This window comes from Marmota monax, unplaced genomic scaffold, assembly GCF_021218885.2.
Source record: "Marmota monax isolate L192 unplaced genomic scaffold, Marmota_monax_Labrador192_F-V1.1 WCK01_AAM20220418_F8-fsc00108, whole genome shotgun sequence".
NCBI classification, from domain to species: domain Eukaryota; kingdom Metazoa; phylum Chordata; class Mammalia; order Rodentia; family Sciuridae; genus Marmota; species Marmota monax.
This window is the reverse complement of record NW_026694593.1, coordinates 6,609,340-6,615,667: the sequence shown is the minus strand read 5'-3', so window position 1 is coordinate 6,615,667 and position 6,328 is coordinate 6,609,340. Positions and strand designations below refer to the sequence as shown.

Here is a 6,328-nt window from a genome sequence, read left to right as displayed (position 1 = left end):
AGGAAGAACTGCTTCCTCTCAACACCGTGAGAGACATGGTTCAGAAAATAGCCAGCAGGACACCTGCAGCAACACACACAAAGTAGTGATAATCTCAAGCAAAAATTACAAACCCCAAAAACTCGTTTAGGAAGTAAGACCCTTAATGCCAGGAGACACAATGCTCTTGCGCCTCTGTTTTCACCTGCCCTGGGTGCAAAATAATCACAAAAAATTGAAATCCGAGCACTGCAAAGCTACACAGCCAAAGGAGAGGGGACAGGAGTACACGCAGGTGTGGGGGATGCAGCCGTAGGAAAAGGTGAGGTACAGGTCGTGAAACCTGGGGAGAGCGCGAACGCAGTCCCCACTACCACAAATTACGTAGCCGAGTTTCCCACATTTGGGGAAATCGCAGGGGTCAGCACCTCCCAAGTGCAATGGAGGAGCCTCGCCCTGGGAAAACCATCTACGTGATCGTGGTGTTTCCGCTGCCAGGTAAGTTTGAGTGGCTCAGCTTCCCGCCCAACGCAGCCTCAAGCGCCCTCCACTGTGCACACACGGTCACTTGACTCTCACACTCCCGGGTCCTCTTAGCCCTGGCGCAGCGCATCCACCCCGCCTCGCGCAGCAGTCCTGCCTCGGCTCCCACAGCCCGGGAAAGCCTCCGCGTGCGAGCGGCAGGTGCCCACGCAGCAGCCCCTGCGCTGCCTCATCTCCATACGCCTCGCCCCGTCTGTGACCTCACGAGCCGCGCCCCGCCCCACGGCACTGGCCACGGCTCACTTAGCTCCGCCTTCTCCTGCGTGGTCCCTGACGCCTGCGGGAGCCCTGGCAGTGCGTGTGGAAAGTGCTGGTTCCGGTCCTGGTCCCGGTCCTGGTCCCCTGCCCCACCCGGCGTCGGGGCGGTGCACGGAGCACGGGCCTGGTCTCCGGAACTGCGGGGCTCCTCACCCTGGGGCTCGTCCTTGAGCTGCTCTGCCAGCCTTGCCCTTAGGGTTCCTGTGGAAGACCAGCAGAGCCCTCCGACAGGGACCTGGGAAACAACGTAAAAAGGTCTAATGTTCTAGTTACCAGAGTGTGGATCAAAGGCTGAAGGACGAGACTGAAACAGCAGCCAAGCAAGGAAATGACCAATTTGGCAAGAAACAGAAACCTACAGGTTTGAGATGTTGTACAAACACAAATGGAATTTTAAAAAAATCAAAAGAACTTTATGACAAGATGCATAGCAATCCAACTTTTAAAAACTAAAGACAAAGAAGCTACCTACAAAGAAAAACAGAAGGATAACAAATTATCTACAGGGTGAAACTAATTCAGATGACAGTGGAGTGCTCATCAGAAAACGTGGAGACAGAATTAAGTGGCACAAAGTTTCAAGAACCCAGGAAACAAGGGTCAAGCCACGCTCCTCCACAGCAACAAGCACCTTGAGCAATTGAACGGAAATCAGAAGTTGTCACATTGAGGAAACCCAAGGGAACCTGTCACCCACCCTTCTACCATAAAAGAATGGCTCCTAGGAGCTCTCTAAACAGAAAGGAAATAATAGAAGGCAATCTGAGACGTCAGAAAGAAAGGAGGAAAATAATCAACACCACATTTCCTTCTCTTGAGTTCCCTGAATTATGTTTGATGGTTTAAGAAAAATTCATACACTGTTTGGCATGGTTCTACATTTATGTCAAGGAAGTGTTTAAAATAATGAGATTTTAAACAGGGAGGGTAAAGACATATAAAAGGCATGTAAGTTTTCTGTAGCTCACTTGAACTGGTAAAATAATGACACTGATGTACTGTGTCTCTATATAGACAGAAACCTAAACCGCTATATAAACCAATCTTATCAAAAACACTATGGATACAGCAATGTGTAATTCTAAAATATATTGCAGCCCCCACAGAGAGGCAAGGAAAAGAAAATGGTCCCAGAAAACAAATGAAACTTTACAAACAGAAAGTGAACAACAAAATGGTAGACATAAGCCGGCTCATTTCATAAAGTATGTTAAATGTAAATGGTTCAAAGACTGATTAGAAGAGTGGATTAAGAGATATGAAGCAAGTATATTCTGCTTACAAAGAAACTAATGACAAATATAATGATATAGGCAGGTAGGAAAGAATGGATGGACAGAGATGTACCATGCCTGCAGACATTAAGCAAAGGAAAGCAGCACTGGATGTATTAAGATCAGATAGAGTGACCCACAGGGACATTACACAATGATAAAAGGGTCAATCCAACAAAAACCCCAACAGAGGGACTGGGCTGATGGCTCAGCAGTAGAGTGCTTACCTAGCATGTGTGAGGCACCTGGTTCAATTTTCAGCACCACGTATAAATAAATAAAAATGAAAGTCCATTAACAACTAAAAGAGTATTTTTAAAAATAACAGAAGGTATACGTGCATATGCAACAAAAATGGATGGAAATGAACAGAGACATAGAGCATTTCACAATTACAATTAGATATTTTGTTAGGTGCAGGACAGGCTGAACTAAGTTGTCTGCAGGGCAGGCTGAGCAAACTTTAGCTGCAGGATAGCCCACGCACTTAAACCCCCCTCTGTCTGGTCCTTTATCACCTGTTTGCGTCAATTCTGAACACTCGACCCCACTCAAGGCTGAACACTCCACCCCCACCCATCTGGAAACCCACAAATGACCTCTGCCCCATCTCCCTGAAGGCAGACGATGACACTACTGTATGATCCACTCACTGTATGCCAACAAGGCAGCTTGCAGACCCAGAGACCCCATTACATTTGGGCTATAAAAACTCCCTCCTGCCTGGCCCCTCTCTTGCTCTGGCTCTTTCTATCTCTCTTGCTCTTGGTCTTGCTCTCTTGGTCTCTCTCTCTCTCTCTCTCTCTCTCTCTCTCTCTCTCTCTCTCTCTCTTTCTCTCTCTCCTCTTTTGCACTGCTGCGATAAAGATCTCTTGGTTGCTCCTAGTGTTGTGGTCACTTTCCTTTCAGACTTCAGTATCTTCAACAACATATACAAAAACCCATCAGAATCAGCAAGGATACAGGAACCCCAACAACACAATCCATCAGCAGAATTTAATTGACAATTTTAGAATCCTCTGCAGCAACAGAATGCATATTATCATGAGCTGAATTGTGCCCTCCCTCAAGCCTAGATTCACTGGTGAAGTCCTAACATCATCAGCCACTAAGGATCTGATAATTAAATAGATATCAGTACACACCAATCAGGATGTCCTCATTAAAAACAAACAAAAAAAAACATATTAATCTTAGTGGCTCTGGAGCCTGAGACAGGAGGATTGCTAGTTCAAAGCCAGCCAATGGTCAGGCTGCAGCAAAATAACCGGGGGGTGACGAACAACTTGTGTACGTTGATACAGCAGGAGTGGAAGCCGTTTATTGCAGGACAGGAGCAGTATTTATACATTCCACACAGCTTATCTAATTAGCATAAACTAGATACATCAGTCAACCAATCAGGAATCTCCACACTTAATGGCTCGCTTTTGTTACTTCTCAAACCACTCCCTCTGGCATTTTGCCACGCACCATCCAGACTTGTTTAGGAACTCTAACATTCCCCTGGCAAAATGCCAGGTGTTATTTTGACTTGTTTACAGACTCTAACAAGCCACAGCAATGGCAAGGCACTAAGCAACTCAGTGAGACCCTGTGCCTAAATAAAATACAAAATAGGGCTGGGGATGTGGCTGAGTGGCTGAGTGCCCCTGGTTTCAATCCCCGGCACTAAAACAAACCAAACAAAATACCAAAAACCAAAATAAGCATGACACCATCAATGGCTGGCAAGAATTCAAGGAAGCCTGCATCACACCTATATTGCTGGTGTGAATGGCAAATGTTACAGCCACTCTAGGAAGTATTTTTATAGTCTGTTTTTAAAGGTAAACATGCATCTGCCATAGGACCCAGGAATTGCATTCCAGTATTTATCACAGAGAGATAAGCACTTATGTTCACACAAATACCTGTGTATTATAGTTCAGAGCAACTTTATTCTTAATATCTCCCAAAAAGAGAAAAATGTGGATAACCTTTTCTAGGTGAATAGGTAGACAAATTTATCTGCAGCAAGGCAAAGTGTGCAGCTTCTGAAATACAAAAAGAACAACTTGTTGATGCAGCAACTGGAATGACTCTCCAGAGAAATTCACAAAGTGAAAAGCAGTAGTTCCAAGGGCTTTGTATAGGATTCCCTTCACCTACCATTGATTAAATGAATAAGTTACAGGAATGGAAACTGATCAGTGGTAGCCAGAGGTTAAAGAGGAAAGGAGAGGTGGTCCTGAAGAGAGCCATTAAAAAGGTGATGGATTTTTGTGGTGATGAAGACGTTGTGTAACTTGGTTGTGCCAATGGCTATATCCTGGTTCTATGGTATAAGCATGTCTAACTCCCACCACACCATTTTGCAAATATTACCATGAAGTTACAATTGGAGCAAACTGGGAAAGAAGGCACAGGGGATCTCTCTTATGAGTTCTTAAGATTATATCTGAATTACGTTTAAAATGCATTTGCCAAATAAAATATAAGTATATTTCTGTTTGTTTTGACCTTTGTTTAGAAAACACTAAGGTTATGCGCAGGCCCTGGGTTCCATCCACAGCCCAATAAATAAATAAATAAATAAACAAGAAAGAAGACACTAAGGCTAAAACTATTTTCCTGAAATAGATTCAATAAAATAGTTTTTGCACTTTGTCTTGAAGGAAATGTTGAACACGATCCTTACTCTTGAGAACTGTCCACAATTTCATCTTTTCTTTTCCTTTTTCAAAAGTATGGTGAAAAAAACTGCTGCAAATTCTGTGTTTGGTCTGGGTTCTTCAGAGAACAAACCCAAGAAGGTCCAAATATGATATGTATAGAGAAACTTACTGAAAGGAAATGGCTCACATGATTATGGAGACCAAAAGTCCTAGATGAGAAGTCAGCCAGCTGGAGATCCAGCAGAAGTGATGGCCAAGTTCAAGTCCTCTTATGGCTTGGAGATGGGGAATCCCCAAAGCTCCTGTGTGAGCAGGAGATGGAATGATCAGATCACGAGAGCTGTAACCTGCATTCATCATTTGATGACAAGAGAAGAGAGAGACAAATTCCTTGTTCATTAACCACACGAAGTATGTAAAATCCAAGAGTTCAAATATTGAGGAGAGCTAAGGAAAGACATCCAACAGCCCTCAGGTACCTGTTACAGGGGGCAGGATTCTCTTGGCGCCAATGATGTGGACTGGATGGGCTAATTTTAAAGCCATGTCTACTTCTGTTAAAGAAAAATAGAGAGACACTTATCTGGATGCTAATTCATTGCATTGTACAGGAGGGAGCACTGGCGCTGTCATGTACCCAAACCCATATTTATGAAGAAGAGAGGAATGGTGAGGAGGAAAACCATGGCTAGAAGCACCAAGATATTCCTCCTGTTTAGCTGGGATCTGGGTTAAACTCCTGGTCCCCAGGGCAGCAACGTTCAGACGTGGGGCTTTTGAGAAGCAACTGGATCACGAGGGCTCTGGTTAATCCATTGGTAGGTCCAGGATTAAATGGACATTGGGAGGTGGCGGAACCAGGAGTTAGCCAGAGAAGCATGCCCTGGAAGGGTATGTTTTGTCTCTGACCCTTCTTAACACTCTCATTCTTTCCGCTTCCCAGCACCCTTGGGGTGAAGAGTTCTGCTCTGTCAAGCGTTTCCCACTGGGATGGCCTTCTTCCTCACCATAAGCCAACAATGATGGGCACAAGCAACTATGAACTGGAACCTCTGAAACTCGGAGGCAAAGATAAATGTCTCCTTCTCTAAGTTGATTTCTCAGGTATTTTGTCAGAGCAATGTAAAGCTGACTAACACACTTCCTTTGGATAGGTGGCCTGTCAGAAAGCTGTGGTCACTTGGGCAGAGTGCTCCAGCCCTGACTAGGCCACCACAGAAAACAACTAGTTATTGGAGGACTTTAAAGCATCCAGGAAGTTCAGCTATTCAGAAAACGCGATGGAATGTGTGTATGTGTCATGTCGACTGGGACCTTCTGATGGAAAGCCCGTTGGCTAAGCACTGCACCTACTAGACTCTCATAGTGATAGCACACACTAAGGAAGACAGGCTTAAAAAATAAAAAAAATAAAAAAAAAAAAGAGGATCGAAAATCTGATGAGGCGGCAATAGTATAGACAGAGCAATCCCCAAATCCAAATCCAGGATCCCAGTGGAGACAGGATACTGATGAGAAGGGTTCTTAGGTTGCTGATGAAAGGGTTCCCCTTGGTCGTCCTGGCCTCCTGTCCCTGGGAATTCAATGTCTAAGTGTCTCAGGTGCCAGACCGCTATG

At 44.7% G+C, this 6,328-nt stretch overlaps 1 non-coding gene across 1 annotated transcript; it reads right to left on the bottom strand.

The window, feature by feature from the left end:
- Positions 1–322: 322 nt before the first annotated feature.
- On the bottom strand, positions 323–485 carry LOC124077571 (U1 spliceosomal RNA). Its single transcript, XR_006846658.1, has one exon. It is a non-coding gene; the product is annotated as a U1 spliceosomal RNA (small nuclear RNA).
- Between the last annotated feature and the right edge of the window lie 5,843 nt (positions 486–6,328).